The sequence below is a fragment of the Canis aureus genome, chromosome 10 (assembly GCF_053574225.1).
Source record: "Canis aureus isolate CA01 chromosome 10, VMU_Caureus_v.1.0, whole genome shotgun sequence".
NCBI lineage: Eukaryota > Metazoa > Chordata > Mammalia > Carnivora > Canidae > Canis > Canis aureus.
The window spans coordinates 70007423-70030411 of NC_135620.1; the positions used below are offsets into that span (position 1 = coordinate 70007423).

At 38.8% G+C, this 22989-nt stretch overlaps 1 pseudogene; it reads left to right on the forward strand.

Annotated features, from left to right (window-relative positions):
• Window positions 1-3601: 3601 nt before the first annotated feature.
• LOC144321554 (small ribosomal subunit protein uS12 pseudogene) lies at window positions 3602-4055 on the forward strand (annotated as a pseudogene).
• The last annotated feature ends 18934 nt before the right edge of the window (window positions 4056-22989 follow it).

Genomic DNA, 22989 nt, shown 5'->3' on the forward strand with positions numbered 1-22989 from the left:
TCCTGGAGACCCAGGATGGAGTCCCACGTTGGGCTCCCTGCATGGAGCCTGCTTCTCCCTCTGCTTGTGTCTCTGCCTCTCTCTCTCTGTGTCTCTCATGAATAAATAAATAAAATCTTTAAATAAATAAATAAATAAATACATAATTTATATGAACCAACAAAGAGACTAGAATAGCTGAAACAATTTTGAAAAAGGAAGTGGAAGGAATCAATCTATTGAATTTCAATATATAAAGTTGCATAATCAAGACCTATATCAGGGGACTCCTGGGTGGCTCAGTGGTTGAGCACCTGCCTTCAGCCCAGGGTATGATCCTAGAGTCTGGGATCAAGTCCTGCATCAGGATCCCTACACGGAGCCTGCTTCTCTCTCTGCCTGTGTCTCTGCCTCTCTCTCTCTCTCTCTCTGTGTCTCATGAATAAATAAATAAAGTATTTTTTTTAAAGACCTATATTAGACAAGAAACTTGTATCAAGAATATATAAAGTAGGGCAGCCTGGGTGGCTCAGTGGTTTAGCACCTGCCTTCAGCCCAGGTCATGATCCTGGAGACCCGGGATTGAGTCCCAGGTCAGGCTCCCTGCATGGAGGCTGCTTCTCCTTCTGCCTATGTCTCTGCCTCTCTCTTTGTGTCTCTTGTGAATAAAAATTTTTTTAAAAAACTAATATATAGAGTGCCTGGCTGGCTCAGTTGATAGAGCATGGCACTCTTAATCTCAAGGTCATGAGTTCAAGCCACATGTTGGATGTGGAGCTTACTTAAAAAAAAAAAAAAAGATAAAATGTAAGGAATTCTTACAACTCAAGTACAAAAGGAAAAACCCCTGCTTTTAAAATGGGCAAAAATTGAAACAGATGATTTCACAAAAGATGTATAAAGCATCAATGCACAATCATCTGGGAAATGGAAATAAAAAGCACAATGACATATCATTACATTTCCACTTTAATGGCCCAAATTTAAGACACGGATATCAGTGAGAATGTGGAACCACTGAAACTTTCACGTTGCTGATGAGAATGTAAAATGCATAGCCACTATGGAAAAAAGTTTAGCAGTTTCTTATAAAGTTAACTCTTCACTTAAAGTACAACCCAGAGAAATGAAATCACATGTCACATGAAGATTTGTACAAAAATATTTGTAGCAACTTTAATTGTGGTAGCCCAAACTGGAAAAAACCCTAAACCCCATTAACTGGTGAATGGATAAACAAATTGTGGTATATCCATACAATGAAGCACAACTCAGCAAGAAAGAGGAAAGAACTAGTGATACTACCAACTTGGATGACTCTCAAAATATTATGCCAATCAAAGAAATCAGACACAAAAGACTACAAACTCTATCTGTCCCCTTATATGAAATTTTAAAGAGGCAAATCTGATTGCTGGTAACAAGAAACAGAAGAGTTTCTGTCTGGGACCAACTTTGAGGAGACAGGGAAGACAGGAGAGGGGAAGAGATTGAGTTGGAAAGGCCACAAGGGAACTTTCTGGAATGATGGAAATGCTTTCTATCTTGACGGGAGCGTGGGTTACACTAATCAAAATCAACACTTAAAATAAGTACATTTTAATATATGTCATTTATACACAAATTATTTTTTATTTAAATCAATAAAATTGATTTAAAAGAAACAATTCTCAGTCTTTGATAGATCAAAGAAGGAAATAGAGGAACTGAATAATATATTTAATTATGATAGATGAGAGAGAGAAAAATGAATAGAATATTCTATGCATATATTATTCTCAGAACAGTCTTTAAATTGATGCTCTCATAGGTTACCAAGAAAAAATTTAATCCTATAGAAGTAGGATTTCATTGATACATTCACATACTGCAATGCAATAAAATAAGAAATGGATTGCAAAATAATAAATAAACATCACTTGGAAAATTAAAAATGCCCTCATAAATAAAGCTTAAGTCAAAAACAAAATAACATTGCAACTACAGGCTGGAAAATAATTATGATAACATTGTATCAAACTTATGAGATGCTAAGGTAATGCTCAGAGGATAATTCATAATTTTTAATGTTATTTACTATGAAACAAAGAAGAATCAAAATAAATGATCTGAACATTTCAGGAGGTAAAAAAGGAAAATGTACTGGATTTTCCAAAAGAAAAAGAAAACAGTTAATAAGGTTAAAGTTGATGAATTGAAAAAAAAAAAAAAAGAAAGAAAACCAATAATTAATGAAGTCTACATTTGAGTTTAAAAAAATAGTAACAAGACAAAATTCTGGCAAAACTAATTAAGAAAGAGAGAGAGATAAGAAAGAAAAGCTAAATTAACATTATTTGGGTAATGTCAATGAAACTGGCAAGGCAAGGACATCCAGAAATTCTCTGCTTCATAAAAGCAATGAGAAAACTGGCAAAAGTGGTCAGAATCAACTTTTTCAGAACTCTGGAATTTCACCAAAGTCTTGCAGTTATGTGGGAAGTGTTTGAGAAAAAGAGCTGGATCCCAGTAAGAACAGAAAACTTTGTGGTTATTTTAATTACTTTGATCTTCCATTCTCCAGCTCTGCAGTAGTCTTGAAAACTAACGTCTGCCTTTGGGGTGAAAACCAATAGCCTGCTGGCTAATAAATGGAGCAGAACAGTACTATACCTTCTTCAAAGCCTTATTCCTAGTCACTTTTCATGATCTGATCCATCTGATGAGTCCTTGGAAGACTCCATGTTCAATGCTATTTTGACCTGATTCAATGCTTGCCCAGTGCAAGAAACCTCTTCTCTAGAGGCATTTGTCGAAAACAATTACAGGCAATTTTTTAACTTCCTGGCTCCCTGAGGTGGTAGAAAATAACTGGACTAAACAAGAGATAAAACAAAAAAGCTTAGTAAAAGATTTTGGGGAATAAGATATGCATTGGGCTTTGAAAAAGTCTCTGACATTACATTAAAATTTCAGCTGTCTTTTTTTTTTTCCTTCAGAAATTCACAAGCTGATCCTAAAATTCACATGAAAATACAAGGGACAAAGAATAGCCAAAATAATCCTAATCTCTAATTTTTTTTAAAGATTTTATTTATTTATTCATGAGAGACACAGGCAGAGGGAGGAGCAGGCTCTCTGTTGGAAGCCTGATGTCAAACTCAATCCCAGGAACCTACGATCACCGCCTGAACCAAAGGCAGATGCTCAGTCACTGAGCCACCCAGGTGCCCCTAGATCTACTTCACTAAGTGGATCAAAGGTAAAACACAGACTGAAATTATAAAACTCTTTGGAGAAAACTAAGTTTCAATTGCTGTGATTTTTAAAAAAGATTTTATTTATTTATTAATGAGAGACAGAGAGAGAGAGGCAGAGACACAGGCAGAGGGAAAAGCAGGTTCCATGCAGGGAGCCTGATGTGGAACTCGATCCTGGGACTCCAGGATTATGCCCCGGGCCGAAGGCAGGCACTAAACCACTGAGCCACCCAAGGATCCCCAGTTGCTGCGATTTTTAAGTAAGCATTATTTTCTCAGATATAACATCTGAAACTCAAGCAACTGAAGAGGAAAAATAGATAAATTCCATTTAATCGAAATTTAAAACTTCCTCTTTCACTCAGACCCATGGTGCTGGCAGGATGGACAAGTGTCAAGGTATTTGTACTGGCAGGAAGCTCTGTGGCCACTGACAAGAGCAGACGTGGCATGATAAACAGAACAAGAAAGCTTATTTGGATACAGCCCGAAGGCCAGCCCTTTCGGAGGCACTTCCCATACAAAGGGAATTGTGCTGGGAAAAGTAGGGTAGAAGCCAAACAGACAAATTCTGCCATCAGGAAGTGTGTCAGGGTCCAGCTGATCAAAAGTGGAGGAAAAAATCACAGCCTTTGTACCCAATGATGGTTGTCTGAATTTTAGTGAGGAAAATGATGGAAGTTCTGATTGCTGGATTTGATTGCAAAGGTCATGCTGTCGGTAACATTCCTGTTGTTCATTTTAAGGTTGTTGAAATAGCCAATGTCTCTCTTGGCCTTGGACAAAGGCAAGAAGGAAAGACCAAGAACAGAAATTTTGATGGTGAAAACACAATAGTAATAAATTTTCATATACCAAAAAAACGTTTAAACTAATATGCTTCAAAAGACACTATCAAGTGAAAGGAAATAAAGGGGAAAGGAGAAAAAATAAGTGGGAAATATCAGAAAGGGAGACAGAACATGAAAGACTCCTAACTCTGGGAAATGAACTAGGGGTGGTGGGTGGGGAGGTGGGTGGGGGGAGGGGGTGACTGGGTGGCAGGCACTGAGGTGGGCACTTGACGGGATGAGCACTGGGTGTTATTCTGTATGTTGGCAAATTGAACACCAATAAAAATAAATGTATTAACAACAAAAAAGACACTATCAAGAAATTGAAGGGGCACCTGGGTGACTCAGTGGTTGAGCATCTGCTTTCAGTTCTGGGCGTGATGTCGTGGTTCTGGGATCAAGTACCACATCGGATTCCCCGCTCGGAGCCTGCTTCTCCCTCTCCCTGTTTCTCTGCCTCTCTCTGTGTGTGTCTCTCATGAATGAATATATACAATCTTTAAAAAAAAAAAAAAAGAAATTGAAAAGGCAACCCGCAAGATAGAAGAACATATTTGCAAATCATATGATAATTGTTTATCTGATAACTGACTTGTATCCAGAATATATAAAGAGCGTCTACAACTTAACAACAAAAAGACAGGAATACCTGGTTGGGGGAGCATGCAACTCTTGATCTCAGGTTGTGAGTTCAAGCCCCACACTAAGTATAGAGATAACTTAAAAAAAATGATAGGGGCTCCTGGGTGGCTCAGTTGGGTAAGCATCTGCCTTTAGCTCAGGTTATGATCCCAAGGTCCTGGGATCAAGTCCTGCATTGGGATCCCTGCTCAGTGGGGAGCCTGCTTCTCCCTATACCTCTGTCTCTCCCTTGCTTTTCTCTCTCCCTGTCAAATAAAATCTTTAAAGATAATAATAGACTTTAAAATAATAAAAAATGAATAATCAAATTTAATACAACCCAATAGGCAAAGGATGTGAGTAGGCATGTGTTTTAGGGAACTATAAATAAAAACCATAATGATACCACTCCACATCTATGGATGACCATAAAATAGAAGATAGAAAATAAAAGGTGTTAGCAAAAAAAAAAAAAGTGTTAGCAAGGATGTGGAGAAGTTGGAACTCTCATACATCACTGCAAGTAATGTATAATGGTAAAGCCATTTTAAAAACCAGTTCGGTGTTCCTCAAAAGGATAAATGTAGAGTTACCGTATGACCCAGCAATTCCACCTCTATGTGTGTGCCCAAGAGAATTGAAAACATGTGTTTACACACAAAAAACCTGTACATGAATGTTCAGCATTATTCATACTAGACAGAAAATGGAAACAACCCAAACACTCATCAAGGATTAGTATTATTCAGTCATGAAAAGGAATAAAATATGGATACATTTTACAATATGGATGAATCTTCAAAATATAATGCTAAATGAAAGAAGCCAAACATGAAAGACCACATAATATGTGATCCCATTTATATGAACTGTCCAGAATTGACAAATCTGTAGAGGCGGAAAGTGTATCAGTGTTGCCAGGGGCTGAGGGGAACAGGGTAGTGGGGAGTGACAGCTTAATGGGGGCTAGATCTCTTTGGAGTGATGAAAATATTCTGGAATTACATAGTAGTGATGGTTGTAAAACCTGTGAATATATTAAAAATCAAGTAACGGTTCACTTTAAAAGGGTGAATTTTATGATATGTGAATTATGTTTCAATACAAAAATTTACAGTATTGGGAATAATAAGGTAGTCTGAACCTAAGACCTACAGGGCAAAATGTTATTTGTAAACACATGTTACATAGACATTACAAAATATTCTATGCTCCAAAAATTAAAAATTCGAATGAACTAGATTTTATGAGAATATGTATACCCATAATGGACTGAAAAAGAAATAGAAAATGTGTATAGACTACAAATCATAGCTGAATTCAAGATGGTTGTCAGAGAATTGTACCAAAAAGGCATTAAATCTATATTGTTTCATCAGAAGATCTTTAAAACTCAAGTCGGATAACACTTTTACACATACACAGAAAATAAAACTAATAACCAGTCATGCTTTGGGTTATGGATATAAAATTTCTTTAAAAAAAAATAAAAAAAAATAAAAAAAAATAAAAAAATAAAAGAATGATTGGATCCAGATGCACATTAAAAAAATAATATGCCAACCACCAAATAGGGCTCATTATGAGAATAGAAGGTCAATTCAATATTAAAAATCCACTATCATAACTAATCATATTAATGCCAGAGATGGGAAACCATATTAAGTTCTTTACATACCAGAGATAATACTTTTACAATTTTATTTTTTTAATCTATATCAAATCAAATGTCAGCATTATGCTTAATGGCAAAGCACTAGAAACATTGTAATTAAAATCAGAAAGAAGACAAAGCCCTCTACCATCAATGTTACTTAACTTCATTATATAAGTGCTTGCTAACACAATTAGATGATAAACTATACCAAAAGCATGGGCAACATTTAAAATATTTAATAAGGAGAGAGTAATATAAACTAATATATTTATTAAAAACATTAAAATTTAGTCCCTTTTGCTTTCTAAGGAAACTAAGATATAAAATTACCAATTAATAGAGGTTATAGTTAATTTTATCAGATAGCTTATTCTAATAATTTCCAAACCATTTGCTGATTTTTAGAAATTGTTGGTGCAATTTTGTAAAACATAGACATCCTAATTAAATGATCCTCTCTCTGAGCTACAATCTGACACATGAATTGCGCCAAATTTTTTAAACAATTTACCATTAATTGGTAGTCAGTGAGTGACTTCATTAAAAACATTTAAAAAAAAAAGATTTTATTTATTTATGAGAGAGAGAGAGCAAGCGCACAAGCAGCAGGGAGGGGCAAAGGGAGAGGGAGAAGCAGACACCCTGTTGAAGAGGGAATTGATGCAGGGCTAGCTCCTAGGACTCTGGGATCTTGAGCTGAACCAAAGGTGGGTGCTTAACTGACTGAGCCACCTAGGCGCCCCTAAAAGCATGTCTTTTTTTTTTTTTTTAAGATTTATTTATTCATGAGAGACACAGAGAGAGAAAGAGGCAGAGACATAGGCAGAGGAAAAAGCAGGCTCCTGATATGGGCCTGGATATGGAACTTGGGGATCATGACCTGAGCCCAAGGCAGATGCTCAACTGCTGAGCCACCCCAGTGTCCCTAAAAGCATGTCTCTTAAGGTCCAAAATATTGTTCATAGTTCATCTCTCAGCTTCTGCTGAATTTTTTTAGCCTTTAAAACAGTTGGGATTTCATGTACTTAATTTTTTTTTTCATGTACTTAATTTTTATTATTAAATAAGCCACAAAATTGTTTACTGTAATGCTGTATTTAATTATAAAAATCATTTATTAATTTTTAAAAAGATCTTATTTATTTATTCATTCATTCATTCATTCATTCATTCATGACACAGAGAGAGAGAGAGAGAGAGAGAGAGAGAGAGAGGCAGAGACACAGGCAGAGGGAGAAGCAGGCTCCATGCAGGGACCTGATGCGAGACTTGATTCTGGAACTCCAGGATCACGCCCTGGGCTGAAGGCAGATGCTCAACTACTGAGCCACCCAGACGTCCCCATTTATTAATCTTTACCTTTAATCCATGGGCTTCATAAACGCTATTTTGGGTCAAATAATGGCCAAATAATTTAATAAAGAAAATAATTTATTGGGATCCCTGGGTGGCACAGTGGTTTAGCGCCTGCCTTTGGCCCAGGGCGCGATCCTGGAGACCCGGAATCGAATCCCACGTCGGGCTCCCGGTGCATGGAGCCTGCCTTTTCTCTCTGCCTCTGTGTGTGTGTGTGTGTGACTATCATAAATAAATAAAAATTTTTAAAAAAAGAAAATAATTTATTATAAGGAAATTAAATGAAAAATTTAAAAATTATTACTTTTATCTTTGTTTTTAAACAATAAATATAGGGCAGCGTGTGGCTCAGAGGTTAAGCGCTGCCTTTGGCCCGGGGCATGATCCTGGAGATCAGGGATAGAGGCCCACCTCAGGCTCCCTGCAGGGAGCCTGCTTCTCCTTCTGCCTGTGTCTTTACCTCTCTCTGTATCTCTCATGAATGAATGAATAAATTAAATATTAAAAAATAAAAAACAAATATATTTCTGATAATTTATCAATTTAACACATTTTCTTTTTCAGTTAATACTTTATCTTATTTTAAAAAGTATATTCTTTATTTCTATATAATCTCCATTTTTCTTTAGTTTTGTATATTTAAACATTTTTAAATTGGGGGCATTAATTGTCCCCTCTACTTAGTAAAACTTTCTACTAGGTTAAAACATCATTGATATTTTAATAAGTGAATTAGCTTAAAGTAAAATCTCTTTTTCACTTGATCTTAGCCAAAAGGCTGAGAAGCGATAAAATAAAATCTCTTTTTAAAAAAAGAATAATTGTTACCCATTTGCTTCATGACACAATTTTTGTTCAATTGATAAACTTGAGATGAATTTCAAACTGCTTTTGTAGTTCTAGCATTATGGAGAACCATTCTAATTTTCATGGTCTCGATCCCCAAATCTTCAGATAGATTATACATTTTTCCTGACGTTACATGATGTACAGTAATAAATTAAGAAAACATTTATAATTACTTTATATATTTTATTGCATCATTCTAGGATAATTGAATTCAGTGACTTGGACAGTGCCAAATTAAAACATTCAAAAATTTTCCTAAATTTTGGCTGAAACTGCAGACTCTGTCCCTTGCTATTCACAGGCACTGTTTATATAAAATCCAATAAGGTTTTCATGAAAATATTTCTCATTGAAACCATTTTTCTCATATGTCAACAATAAATTTTGATAAATTATTTCAGATGTTTTTCCTTCCAGCTTCATGAGATCAACAAAAACCATTAAATTATCTTCAAAGTCTTGAATTTCACATTTTAAGTAAATTATTAAAACTGGTTTATATGAAACAGTTGAAGCTTCATCAATAATGATTGAAATTTTACTGCCCTGATTTATATATTTTCCAAAAACTTGTTTTCTCATACCGGCAGATAAATATTTTGCAACAAACAAGTCCATAAATTTAGAGTGTTATGATAAACCCACATTGATACTGCTTCTTTTAAAAGTTCTATTAAATATTTTATATTTGACAATGTTCAATTATTTTTAACCATACGGATGGTATTTTCTAGATGTTTTTCATTTGCTTTATCAATATTGTGATACATTTTTTCAGAAGTTTTTCTTATTGCCAATGTTATTTATGTGAAACTGATTTATAACGTTCTTATAATTTTCCTTATTGAGGAGAGAAACTTTTCTTTATTTAAACCATGAGTTTTAACAGGACATAATTGCCATTTAATGAAAGTATCGCACCTCCAACATTTAATCGTATAGAGGTTTTGCACTCTGATCATCTGAGCAACAATTACAGGCTAACTATAGTCACTCATGTTATTTTTATTGGAGTAATTGAATTGTTCATGCCATTTATACAACTTCTTCATTTTATTTTGCTTTGTTTCTTATGCAGTATCAGAAGACGTCCTGGGTTTTGGTTTCCATTTAGGACTAGAAGCTATTCCAGGGGTGATTCATTATTATCATTTTTCTTTGGTCTTCCACAGTCAGAAGATTCATGTTCATAATATCTTAAGAGAACATGAAGAAACTTATCCAAACTCTACTGTATCTTCATCCTGGGTTTCATTTTTAATATTTTATTATTGAGTTTATAAACATCAGAACACTGCACAATGACTACACAGAGAATTATAGCACATTAACTGTAAAACAAAAGTAAAAATAGAAATGTTTAGAGGAGGGCAATTACATACTTTGGGCATAATGATAAATTGTGAGTCCTCCCAAAACAGCAGTTCTCAAACTTTTTGGTCTCAGGATCTCTTTAGAGTTAAATATTAGTTAGAGCAGCCTTAGGTCTTTTGTTTATGTGGGTGGCCTCTATCAATACTTATGATTTTAGAAGTTACCATTGACAACTTTTCATTTTTGTATTTATTCAGTTAAAAATAACAGCAATAACCTGGTGAATGTTAACATAAAATTTTTTATAAAGATAACTGTTTTCCAAAGTGAGAAAAAAAGTGAGAAGGGTACCATTGTTTTACATTTTTGCAAATTGCTTTAATGTCTGGCTTAATAGAATTCAGCTGGATGCTGAGGTCCGCTTCTGCATTCAATCTGTTGTGATATCACACATCACGTAGCCTCTGGAAAACTCTACTCACACTGATGGGGGAAAGGGCAAAAAAGGCAAATGATGTGTTGGTATCATTAGAAGTTTTGTCCTCACAGATTCCTAAAAGAGTTTCAGAGACCTCCAGAGGTCACTACCCCACAGGCTGACAACACTGTCCTAACGTAGGGAGTGCTTCTGAGAGTATGTGCCATGAAGCCCTGCTGCCTTCCACAAAATAGGCCAGACTGGCAGAGAATGCTACACAAATTGCTCAGATGTCACTCTGATGGGAGGCCCATGTACCAGCAGTTGTCACATGCTACAGCCATTAGCTTGAACTAATGGATTTACATTGGAATCTATATCATTAACTGATTTTGCTGTTCCTTGCTGTTACAGGTACACCATTTACCAATTGGTAGGGAAGCATTTCAAAATTCAAAGATGGGTAGATCATACCGGTAAGTACCACGGAATTATCAGCTCTGCTGAGAATTATAAATATTTCAGATGGAGAGTTAGAATCATCACTCCTTGGTGCTGGTATACTGACATATGAAAGTCAGGAAAATAAAACAAAAATTCAAACTACTTAAGGCATTTGGTCAGAAAAATCTATTGCAAAATAAAAATGCATATGTGTCTGTGTGTTTGTATGTGAATCAACATTTGTATCGATCTACAACTATATATACCTTTCCTTTAGAGCAAGGGCCATTCAGACTTAATTAATATACACAGAACATACATGAAAAATAGACTGGGAACATGAAACAAGCTATATCATTATCCTAAATGAGAGGGTTCAATATTGTAACTCTCCCCAAGTTAATCTATGTATTTAACATATCTCTGTCAAAACAATGCTATTAATTTTGAACTTGATAAAATTATTTTTTAACTGTTTATATAGGATTTAAAAATAAATATGCAAGAAGAGCAAAACCCAATCTGGAGGAATAGAACAGGGTGGGAGTGTTGGGTCAGTTTGATTAAATGTTAATATGTATTAAAAATTTGCATTATGATAATATAGTTTTGACAGTCGGAGAGATAGGCACATTATTGAAACAATAGAAAGTCCCTAGGACACCCCAGGTGTGTGCCACTTAATATGTAATAAGGGGAACATCTCAAGTTCAAAGGAAAAGGAAAGTTATTCAATAAATGATAGTACAATTGGCTAGTCATTTTGGAAAAAGAAGTTAGATGCCTAACTCATATCATACACTGAAATAAATCCCAGTAGTGTCCAAGACTTAAATACCAAGGATATATTTAGAGCGAAAATGCAGAAAAATATTTATATATTTTATATATGTTTATATATGTTTTTATATTTACATATATTTATATAAGTAGGAAGTAGGAAAAGCTCTTCTAAACATAGAAAAAAAAAAGATTTGACCACACAATAATTTAAAAATTGTATAAGAGTAATGAATAGAGTAAAAAATAAAGACCGAAAAATCCATAAGAAAAAACGTGAACATTCCAATAGAAACATGGAGAGCTACAGCAGATTTACTGAAAAAATAGGAGTCGCCAGAAAGCACAAGAAAAGATGCTCAACTCGGTTGTAATCAAAGACTGAACATAAGAATAAGGTATCCGTTTTCATCTTGCACATTGGCCAAGAGTTGAAATGAATCATGCTATCCACTGGTTAGTATGTGGAGAAAAGAAAATTTAAGCTAGAGCAATGGTTTGGGATGGAGTGAAGGTGGATTTGAAAGTATTTAGGTGAATTCTTAAAATGTTCACAACTCTGATGCAGCAATTCCATTCAAAAAAATAATCAGGAAGGTTCATAACCAGCAATTCAATTCAAAAAGTACTCAGGAAGGTTCATAACCAGGAATGTTCGAGAAGCTCTTCACGATATCGTGTCTGTCGATGAAAAAATTATCAGAAACAACCTAAATGGTCACTAATAAAGGTTTGGAATATTTAAATATATATATAATAAGGGTTTGGCATATTCTGATATACCATGTGTTCTATCATACGTACCATATCATAAGGGTAAGGTATATTCATGTGGTGAGATATTATACTATTATTAAAATGTTATAAATACATATTTATTGACTTGGAGACAGGGGCATGATACAGTTGTAAAAGTGCCATCCCAGGCAGCACATAGGATCTGATTTCATTGTTTTTAAAAGCTTATTTTTTTTAAAAAGATTTTTGTTTTATTTATTTATTCATGAGAGACACACAGAGAGAGGTAGAGACACAGGCAGAGGGAGAAGCAGGCTCCCTGCAGGGAGCTGGATGCGGGACTCGATCCCAGGACCCCGGGATCACGCCCTGAGCTGAAGGCAGATGCACAACCGCTGGGCCACCCGGGCATCCCTACAGCTTATTATTTACATATCTGTATTATATATAAGTGTAGAAAATACTGTCAGGCTGTACAACAAAATGCTAAGACTCATTAGCTTTAGCAGGAGGCTTAAAAATGATTTTACTTCTTTGCAATTTTTGCTGATTTTTTCAACACTAGACATGCCTGACGTTTGTCAATAATATTTCTTTTAAATAATCCCTAGGCTGCCACCCAACTAAGTCTGGTCCTTAATACTTTAGATATACACGCTGTCAGAGCCACGTGGAGGGAAATCCAGGGGATGGGTCATGAAGACGGGCCCAGGCTCTGGGAGACTGTGTTGTCGGCCAAAATAAATGGTATTTATAAATATATGACGAGAGAAGACTGCCAAGCTGTCTGGGTGTCTGGGGAGCTGGAGCCCATGTGCGTCTTTTTTGGGCTGGAGGGAAAGCTCCCTCGAAAGCCCCAGACCTCCAGGCAGTCGGGAGTGATCTGTGTGTTGAGTTGCCCCATCTCATGGATCTGTGGCTTCCATCCCCATTGCCAGGAGATCAGACACGGGTCCCTGATCACATGGGTCCACCCACCCCTCTGGTGCCATTCTGTTTCACTGGTGACCGACCACCACTCCTCTTTAGGTCCCACTGTGCCACTGAGAAAGGGGAACACGGCTATGCCCTGCTCACGTCTTCCACCCTCACCAACCCCATTGCTCAGAACACAGCCAAGTGATTCATCACCCACATTTTTTTTTATGATTTTATTTATTCATTCATGGGAGACACACACACACAGAGAGTGGGGGGGGGGCAGAGACACAGGCAGAGGGAGAAGCAGGCTCCATGCAGGGAGCCCCAGGTGGGACTCGATCCTGGGTCTCCAGGGTCACACCCTGGGCCGAAGGCGGCACTAAACCACTGAGCCACCCAGGCTGCCCCATCACCCACATTTTTAACTGCTTATTGACCTGTATCTTCCATCAGACTCTGGCTTCCACCAGCCCAGGAACCTACCTGGTTGGTCGCTGAGGCCCTAGCACTTGACCAGGCGCAGCAAACCCCTTATGAACCCGTAAAAATTTGGGATGAAATCTCAGTTTGCCTGCTGTTCCCGGTACCATTCCCTCATTCAACAAGTGCTCATCGAGGAACGAGCCTCATCTCAGTGCCTGGCACATCCTAACCCTCTCCCGCTTTTCTGCCTAAGTGGTGCCCACCAGCAGCTGGCAAAAACCTTTTCCATGACTGGTGAGGAGCCAGAGTGGCTGAGGTTTTGGCCTGGGCTGAGGAAGAGCTGGCTGCCTTCCCCTTTCTCCTTCCACCTGGCTCCCTCGCCCAGAGGGGCGAGCCAAGGATTAGGACAGCGTACTCCAGGAACATAGGGTTGGGGGATCAAATAACAATTGAACTGCGTGGAAGCTGTGTGACCTTGGGCAACTGACTTTACCTCTCTGAGCCTGCGTCCTCACCTATAAACTTGACGTTAATAATAGTGCTTCCCTCATAGCATAGTTTTGATTTCATGTGAAATAATATCAAGGTCATAGACTTAAACTCAGCGGAGTTTCCCTTGTTGCTCTTATTTTCCCTATGGTTATTATATTTATTGGATGCCAGACCGAAGAGTTGCCCAAGACGCCACCAATGCCTGCCATTCCTGGAGACGTGGGCCAGGGGAGACTGGAGACCTCCTATGGGACCGACAGGACTACCAAGGCCCGGAGGAGACGGGACCCGCCGCAGGTCACCCAGGGAGCCTGCTGTGGCCATCAGGTCTCCCAGGCCCCTCCTTCCACCCAGCCACATGTTCTCCTAGAGGAAGAGGCCCGCCTTGGGGGAAAAAATTAAATAAAAAAGTTTAAGTTCCGAGAAGAAGGGAATCCCCCCATTCCCTTGCCCTGGGTTCCCCAAGCACAGCTCTCTCTGCACCACCAGTGGGTGGTGAAGCCGGGCCGGTCTTTCCTTGTGAGTGTTTTACATTCACTAACTCCAGCTGCCCACGTGGGCACCCCGAATAGGCTCTCCGAGAAGACCTGTGGAGACAGGCTCCCCTCCTCTGTATTTGCTCACGGGATACAACCTTTTAAAAATGAAAAATAACCATTAGGGTGGCTGGTTCCCTCACTTCTGACTGGCCTCTGATGAGATGTTGGCTCCTCGGAGGACCTTCCTGCTTCCCCTGCCTAAGATAGGGCCCATCTCTCTGTATCTTCACCCAGGCTTATCTTTCTCCATAACACTTATCACACTACGGGACGTTTGCTTTTATATTTATTTCATACATATTTAACAATTTTAAAAAAGATTTTATTTATTTATTCATGAGAGACACACAGAGAGAGGCAGAGACATAGGGAGAGGGAAAAGCAGGCTCCTTGAGGGGATCCCCGTGCGGGACTCTATCCCAGGACCCTGGGATCACACCCTGAGCCAAAGGCAGACGCTCAACCACAGAGCCCACCAGGTGTCCCTAACAATGTTTTTGTATTTATATTTATCTCTTTATCATTGGTCCCTGACTGTGAACTGTGGTGGAAAAATGTCTTTTCCATTGCTATATATGCAGTCTCTGGCACATAGTAGGTGCTCAACAGACGCCGTTGAACAAATGAACATTCTTGCGAAAGAATTCAGTGCCCAGCCTCTCGGTAAGAAAATTTCCTTAAAAGTCAGCCACAGAGTGGTCTGGGATAATATCTTTGTCTCAGACACAAATTTCTTAGCCAATTGGTATAACTTCAACTTGGTTGGTTGCACAGACTACTATGGGCTGGGAATTGAGGGACACCTTGGTGGCTCAATGGTTGGGTGCCTGCCTTCAGCTCGGGTCGTGATCCCAGGATCCGAGATCGAGTCCAACATCAGGCTCTCTGTGAGGAGCCTGCTTCTCCCTCTGGCTATGTCTCTGCCACTCTCTCTCTCTCTCTCAGTCTGTGTCTTTCATGAATAAATAAATCTTTGACAAAAAGTGAAATGGGAATTGAAAATAGTCTGACAAAATTTAGCAAAAGCAAAAGTTGTGATCAAACTTGAAACAGAAATGCAGACAATTCCTTAAAATAGCTCACACCTCCATGAGAAGTGCCATCTGGACATCCCTGTCTTTCTCCCCTCATTCAAGTGAGCTCTTATTCTAGGCCACATACTATGCTAATCACCTGGCATACATTATCTCTTTAATCCTCATAACCACTTCATGAGGAAGGGAGTATTGTGTCTACTTTGCAGATGAGGAAACAGACTCAAGGGCTTAAACAACTTCCTCAGGAAGAGAATGGATTTATAGATCAATTGGGGAGAATTGATGACAATATTGAGTTTCCCAATCCATGAACATTGGATATTTCCCAATTTCAGCTCTTCTTGAATTTCCCTCAGAAATGTTTCATAGTGTGTAGTCTCCATGACTAGCACTCCTTTTGTTAAATTTATTACTATTTTATTCTTTCTCATTGTGAATGGAATCACTTAATTGTAAGGTTTATTACTGGTGTATAGAAATATAATTAATGGGGGCACCTGAGTGGCTCAGTGGGTTAAGCATCTGCCTTTGGCTCAGGTCATGCATGATTCCAGGGCCCTGGGATCGAGCCCTGCATCAGGCTCCCTGCTCAGTGGGAAACCTGCATCTCCCTCTCCCTCTGCCTGCCACCCCTCAACCCCTGCTTGTGTGCTTTCTCTCTTTCTCTGTCAAATGAATAAGTGAAATCTTAAAGAAAAAAAAGAAATATGTTTAATGTTTGTGCATTCAACTTGTATTCTGTGACCTTTCTCATCTTGTTTCTTAGCTGTCATAGCTCTTTAGTGGATTCCTTGGGATTCTGCACATAAAGAATTGTGTCATTTGTGATTTTTGTTTCTCCTTTTCAATTTGTATGATGTTGTTGGTTTTGTTTGTTGTTGTTGTTGCCTTATTGCACTTGGCAGAGACTTCCCATACAATCCTGAAGTGGTGTGAGGAAGCAGAGATCCTTCCCTTGTTCCTGGTCCTAAAGATAAAACATTCCGTCTTTCACCATTCAGTAAGATGTTAACAGTGTTGTTGTTGTTGTTGTTGTTGTTGTTTGTAGATGTCTCTCTTGTCCTAGTTTGTTGAGTTTTTATCTGAACAGTTGTTAGATTTTTGTCAAGCAATTTTTCTGCATCTATTGAGATGGTTACATGCTTGTTTTCTTTTCTTTTTTTTTTTAATTTTTATTTATTTATGATAGTCACACACAGAGAGAGAGAGAGAGAGGCAGAGACATAGGCAGAGGGAGAAGCAGACTCCATGCACCGGGAGCCCGACGTGGGATTCGATCCTGGGTCTCCAGGATCGCGCCCTGGGCCAAAGGCAGGTGCCAAACCGCTGCGCCACCCAGGGTGCCTATTTTCTTTTTATTCTATTATAATATGCATCATATTGATTGATACCTGTGTGTTGAGCCAACCTTGCATTTCTGAAATAAAACCCACTTAGTCATAGTGCTTAACACTTTTACAGTGCTGATGAATTCACTTTGCTAGTAATTTGCTGAGGATTATTACATTTGAATCTGATGATGCCACAAATGCACCACCAGGGGTAGGAAAAGGTTTATTACTCACATAATATACTTTCCAGAGAGACTGGTAAGGTTCCCAAGCAGTACATAAAAGAACTTGAGGGACACCTCAGTGGCTCAGTAGTTGAGCGTCTGCCTTCAGCTTGGGGTGTGATCCCGGGAATTGAGTTCTACATCGGGCTCCTTGCAGGGAGCTCTGCTCCTTCCTCTGCCTGTGTCTCTGCCTCTCTCTCATGAATAAATAAATAAAATCTTTAAAACAAAACAAAACAAAATTTTTAAAAAAGAACTTGAGACGGGCAAGGAAAGGAAATTGGTTTGAGGGGTCATGATAGTTAGGAGCTAGGGCTGGGGTAGAGGTTCCCACGTGCGTGAGTTGGGGCTTGCATAGTATCAAATTCTCCAGCTATTGTTGTTGAATTGTCTGTTTTTTCTTTCAATGCTGTCAGTTTTGTTTCATGTATTATAAGGCTGTGCTACAAGGTACATATGTAACTGTGGCATTTTCCTATGTTATTATGAAATATGAAATATGAAATGTCCCTTTTGGACGCTGGTAATGTCTCTTTCTTTCTCTCTTTTTTAAAGATTTTATTTATTTATTTGACAGAGAGAGAGAAAGAACATAAGTAGGGGGAAGGGTAGAGGGAGAAGGAGAAGCAGACTCCTCACTGAGCAGGGAGGCTGATGTGGGGCTTATCCCAGGATGTTGGGATCATGACCTGAGCCAAAGGCAGATGCTCAACCCACTGAGCCACCCAGGCACCGCTGGTAATATTTCTTATGGTATAGTCTATTTTTATGATATTAATATGGCCACTCCAGCTCTCGTTTGGCTACTGTGTGAATGCCATAGTTTTGTACATCTCTTATAGAGAGCATGCAGTTGGATCATGATCTGACAATCTCTTCCTTTTAAAAGATTTTAAATAATGAATTAGTTAATTAATTAATGTATCTATTTAGAGAGTGCGAGCTGGGGGGAGGGCCAGAGGGAGGAGAGAATCCCAAGCTGACTCCGTGAGACTGTGGAGCCTGATGCAGGGCTTGATCCTACAACCCTGAGACCATGGCCCCAAGCTGAAATCAAGAGTCAAAGTCTCAACTGACTGAGCCAGTCTGGTGCTCCAATCTCTTCCCTTTCTTTTTCTTTTTCTTTTTCTTTTTCTTTTTCTTTTTTTTAAAAGATTTTATTTACTTATTCTTGAGGGACAGAATGAGAGAGAGGCAGAGGCATATGGAGAAGCAGACTCCCCACAGAGCAGGCATCCCAATACAGGGACTCAATCCCAGAACCCCGGGATTATGATTTGAGCTGAAGGCAGATGCTTAACCACTGAGCCATCCAGGTTCCCTGTTTTAATTGAAGTAATTGGACCATTTACATTTACATTGGTTATTCTGTAATTTGTTTTCTATGGATATCTTTTTTATTCTTCTGTTTCTCCTTTAGTTCATATTTTGTATTAAATATTTCTGTGTGCTATTTTAACTCCTATGCATTTTTTTTAGTTATTTTCTTATTGGTTGCTTAGGAATATACTATGTATGTTTACTTATCATGGTGTACTTTAGATTAATATGAACTTAATTTTGGCAAAATATAGAAACTTTGCTCCATGCCTACTTTTTTCTTTATGCTATTATTGTTTTCTATATATGTTATTATATATAACAATATTGTGTTAATATTGTTTTATATAGTTTTATGTCTTTTTGACACATTAAGAGAAAAAAAGAAACATTAAGAGAATAAAATAGATTCTTTTAACTCTTATTACATATTTATCATTTCTGATAGTTTTTATTTCTCCTATAGATTCAAATTACCATCTGGTGTCAATTCCTTTGGGCCTGCAGGACTTTTTATTGTATCTGGTAAGGCAGTGTGATAGCCATGAATTCTCTCAGCTCTTTTTTTCTTTAATCTGAGAATGTCTTCATTTAGCTTTAATTTTTGAAGGATAGTTTTATTCAATATAGGATTCTTGGTTGACAAGTTTTTTTTTTCTTGCTGCTTTTAATACGTCCTTCTAATCTCCATTATTTCACAGGAAAGCCAGTAATTGGAAGCATTAATGTTTTCCTGTATGTGCTGAATCATTTTTCTCATTGTTTTCATGATGCTTTCTTTGTTTTTGTCTTTCTAGTCTTCACTCTGATGTGTCTAGATATAGATTTTTAATTTAATTTTATTTATTTATTCATGAGAGACACAAAGAGAGAGATAGAGAGAGAGAGAGAGAGAGGCAGAGGGAGAAGCAGGCTCCATTCAGGGAGCCTGATGCGGAACTCGATCCCAGGACTCCAGGATCACACTCTGGATGGAAGGCAGGGTCTAAACCACTGAGCCACCCAGGAATCCCTAGGTATAGATCTTTTATATTTAGTCTACTGGGGTTCATTTAGCCTCTGAGATGTCAAAATTAAAATTTTTCCTCAAATTTGGAGTTTTCTGCTATTATTTCTTCAAATATTTATATTTCTTCATCTCCTTATGCATGCAAAGCCAAATATCTAAGTTTGAGGCTATAGTTTATACTTTATACCAGTTAGCTGATCCTGAGCATGTGTTTTCTGTACCACACCACGTGACCTCCATTATGTTGGTTTAGCACCTGACAAGGTTTTTTACTTCCACAAGCATTAACTGTATTTGGTGACCAAGACTTTCCTATAAAAAAGTTTATTTTTATCTTTCTAGTTTTAGAGCTAAGGCGATTGAAGTATAAGAAATATTGGAGGGAGGCCTGGGGGGCTCAGTGGTTGAGTCTGCCTTTGGCTAAGGGCATGATCCCAGAATCCTGGGATGGAGTCCCACATCAGACTCTCTGCATGGAGCCTGCTTCTCAACTCCCTCTGCCTATGTCTCTTTCTCTCGTGAATAAATAAATAAAGTCTTTAAAAAAAAAAAAAGAAATATTGGAGATGAATATTTACAAGTGAGAAAACATGGATTCAGAGGACATTGGCCAAGGGTATATCATGAATCAACAAACCACCTGAACTAGGACTTGGGTTTTCTGTTTCCTAGCTGGGGGTCTTTGTGCATCACCCAGCTAGCTGCCTGCTTTTGAGGCTGGATTGGGGATAAGAGCACTCCTCCTCACCCCCCCCCCCACCCTTTTCCCCTTATCTACCTCTGACTCCAGCACAACTCCTTTGATGGCCTTACTTGGGTGCCAAAAAGCACAGGTCAAAGGGCATTATATCCTTGGAGTGCCCTGCCCCTAGATGGCGCTGCTCCTTCTAGCCCAAGACCACAGGTTGCCTAGAAAGGTGATTTAAATTTATAACATTTGGGATTATGGCAATTGCATGCATTCTTTCAATCTAATTATAGCAGGATTAATCTGTCTTTAATAGATGACTATTAATAATTTATATTGTTATCTTTAATAATATAATTCTGTTTAAAAAGTCCATTTGCATTACTTTTCTCAGAGCCTTTCCCTCAAGTCCTGGGTTTTAGCTAGAGCTTGTAGCGATCTATGAAAGCATCCATGAGTGGGGATTTAACAAGGCAATTGTTAGAGAAATAAAGATCAGTTTCCAATGAAAGGAGATGCCAAAAAAAACTATAGTATTAAAATAAGGAGATATTTGTGTGTATTGTAGTTACAAAATGAAAAATAAAAATCCTTTTAGACAACCCTGAAATTCGTCCTGCCTCATAACTATAGGCTTTGGGATTCTTCCGGGGACAGATCTCTTTATTTTGCCACAGCTGACTTTGACCGGAAAGCCTCATCTTTTTGCTTAAATCCAAATGTCAGGTTCAGAATGGAAAGCATGGTGGATGTTTTCTGGTTGCCCCTCCAGACTCATACTCTACCCTCCTCTGTTTTGCTCTGTGCCCAGCAGGTTGACCGCTAACGAATGTGTCAACCGGCAACCTTGTCCTCTGGCTTCTGATAGATTGGACCAATGAAAGGAACCAGCAGGAAAGCCACGCAGGAGGAAGACAGAGATCATCCCATTTATTCCCCACCTCTCTCCCTGCTAGCTGTGCCAGAGGCCCTGTTCCTCTGCTGAAGACATGTTCATCCTCTTGGTAGCTCTCTCCTCCAGCTACAGGTCCTATATGGTCCAGGCAAGTTCTCTTCCTCTTTGTCCTTTAGCCGAGGGGTGGAAATGGCTTGGCACCTTTGCTAGTCCTGGGTACTTGCCAGCCCCTGTGGCTTCCCCTTGACCCTGCCTTCCCCTCTGTAAATAGACGAGTGATTAACTTTCCTGCCTTTCCTTGCTTTTGACTACTGTGACCCACTGGGGATCTGAATGACCCAGGAAGCAGCATAGATAAGGAAAACGGGGGGGGGGGGGGGGGGGGGGGGGGGGGGGGGGTCCTGAGACTTTCTGTTTTGGTCTTAGCTCAGGTACTGGCCTGCCTTGTGACCTTAGGTAAATCCTTTTTCCTCTTTGGATTGCAAATGCCTCATCTGTAAAAAAGGGAGGTTGGACAAAATCAGAGGACATTGGTTTTTTTTTTTTTTTTTTTTTTTTTCCTCCTGTTCCTGCAGAAGAATTCTGAAAAACCACATAATCACATAGATTAAAAACAAACAAACAAACAAAAAAAAACTGTCCTCAAGGTTTTAAATAGTTGTAAAGGATGTAATGGCCTGCATATTGTAAATATTAGTGCTTAAAAACAAAAACTGTGACATCAGTCTTGTAACTCATCCAATGAAATTTAAACATCATACCAATTTTGTACCCACTGTCATCCATTTAAAAAAAATAGACGGACAAACTCTTTAACAGCTAGAAGTTTTGCGATGCTCCTTTTGCTTCTTTCACTTTTTCCATTCTGCTTCCCCACAGAATTGTACAGGAATGGAATATATTGTTCTGCTTGTAAGTCTCATATGGATCATCTTGGTGTTGCCTCTCAATCAAAAATATGTTTCTACTTCTGGTGATCATAAGGCACCGTGGGTTAATGAGCATGCTTCTGAATTAATTTCAGGATGCCGTTGATCAAAATTTCTATAATCGTGAAACATTAAAAAGTAATAGAAGTTTGTCTCTGAGGGAGATGGATGGAAAGAGGTTAAAGGAACTTCTGTTCCCCAGTGTTTGGAATCTTCTCTCCGTCTGGTGCCCTTTCCTCCCTGCCCCCAACCTAGAGCTGTCCACGCAGGGTCATGCCCCCGGGTGAGACTTGGATGGAGAAAGGATGCACTTCTACACTGTGGAATGGCACAGGGCAGCCTCTCGTCTTCCTAATTTGAAGGCACAAGATTTGATGGTATCTGAAGGGCACCCGGAATGGGAGCTGGTATAGGGTCATATCTACAAGGATGGGTTCTGGAGTCAGGGTGCCTCCACGCTAAGGTTCTATGTGACTTGGGCAACTTACTGTTCCTTCTTCTGGAAAAGGCGATGTGCACAGTTCTTTAAGAATTATTGAAGTAAGGGGTGCCTGGATGACTCAGCTGGTTAAGCAACTGCCTTTGGCTCGGGTCATAGTCTCAGGGTCCTGGGATGGAGCCCCTGCACTGGGCTCCCTGCTCGGGGGAGAGCCTGCTTCTCCCTCTCCCTCGGCCCCTCCTCCCTGCTTGTGCTCACTCTCAAAAAAATAAATAAAATCTTAAAAAAAAAAAAAGAATTATTGAGCTAATGTGTGAAAAAGACCCGAGGTATAGCAAAGAGTATATCCAGAAAAGATTCAGGGGATTTTGGAGGGTCCTCCCAGCTCTGACGTGGTCTGGGAAGGGGAACTGCTTGATGGTCATCTGTTTTCTTCCCACTTCGAGGCCACTGTAAACGTCCAGAGGCCTCTGTAAGGAAAGGCGGAATGCTCCAGGCTCTTTAGTTCTGTTCT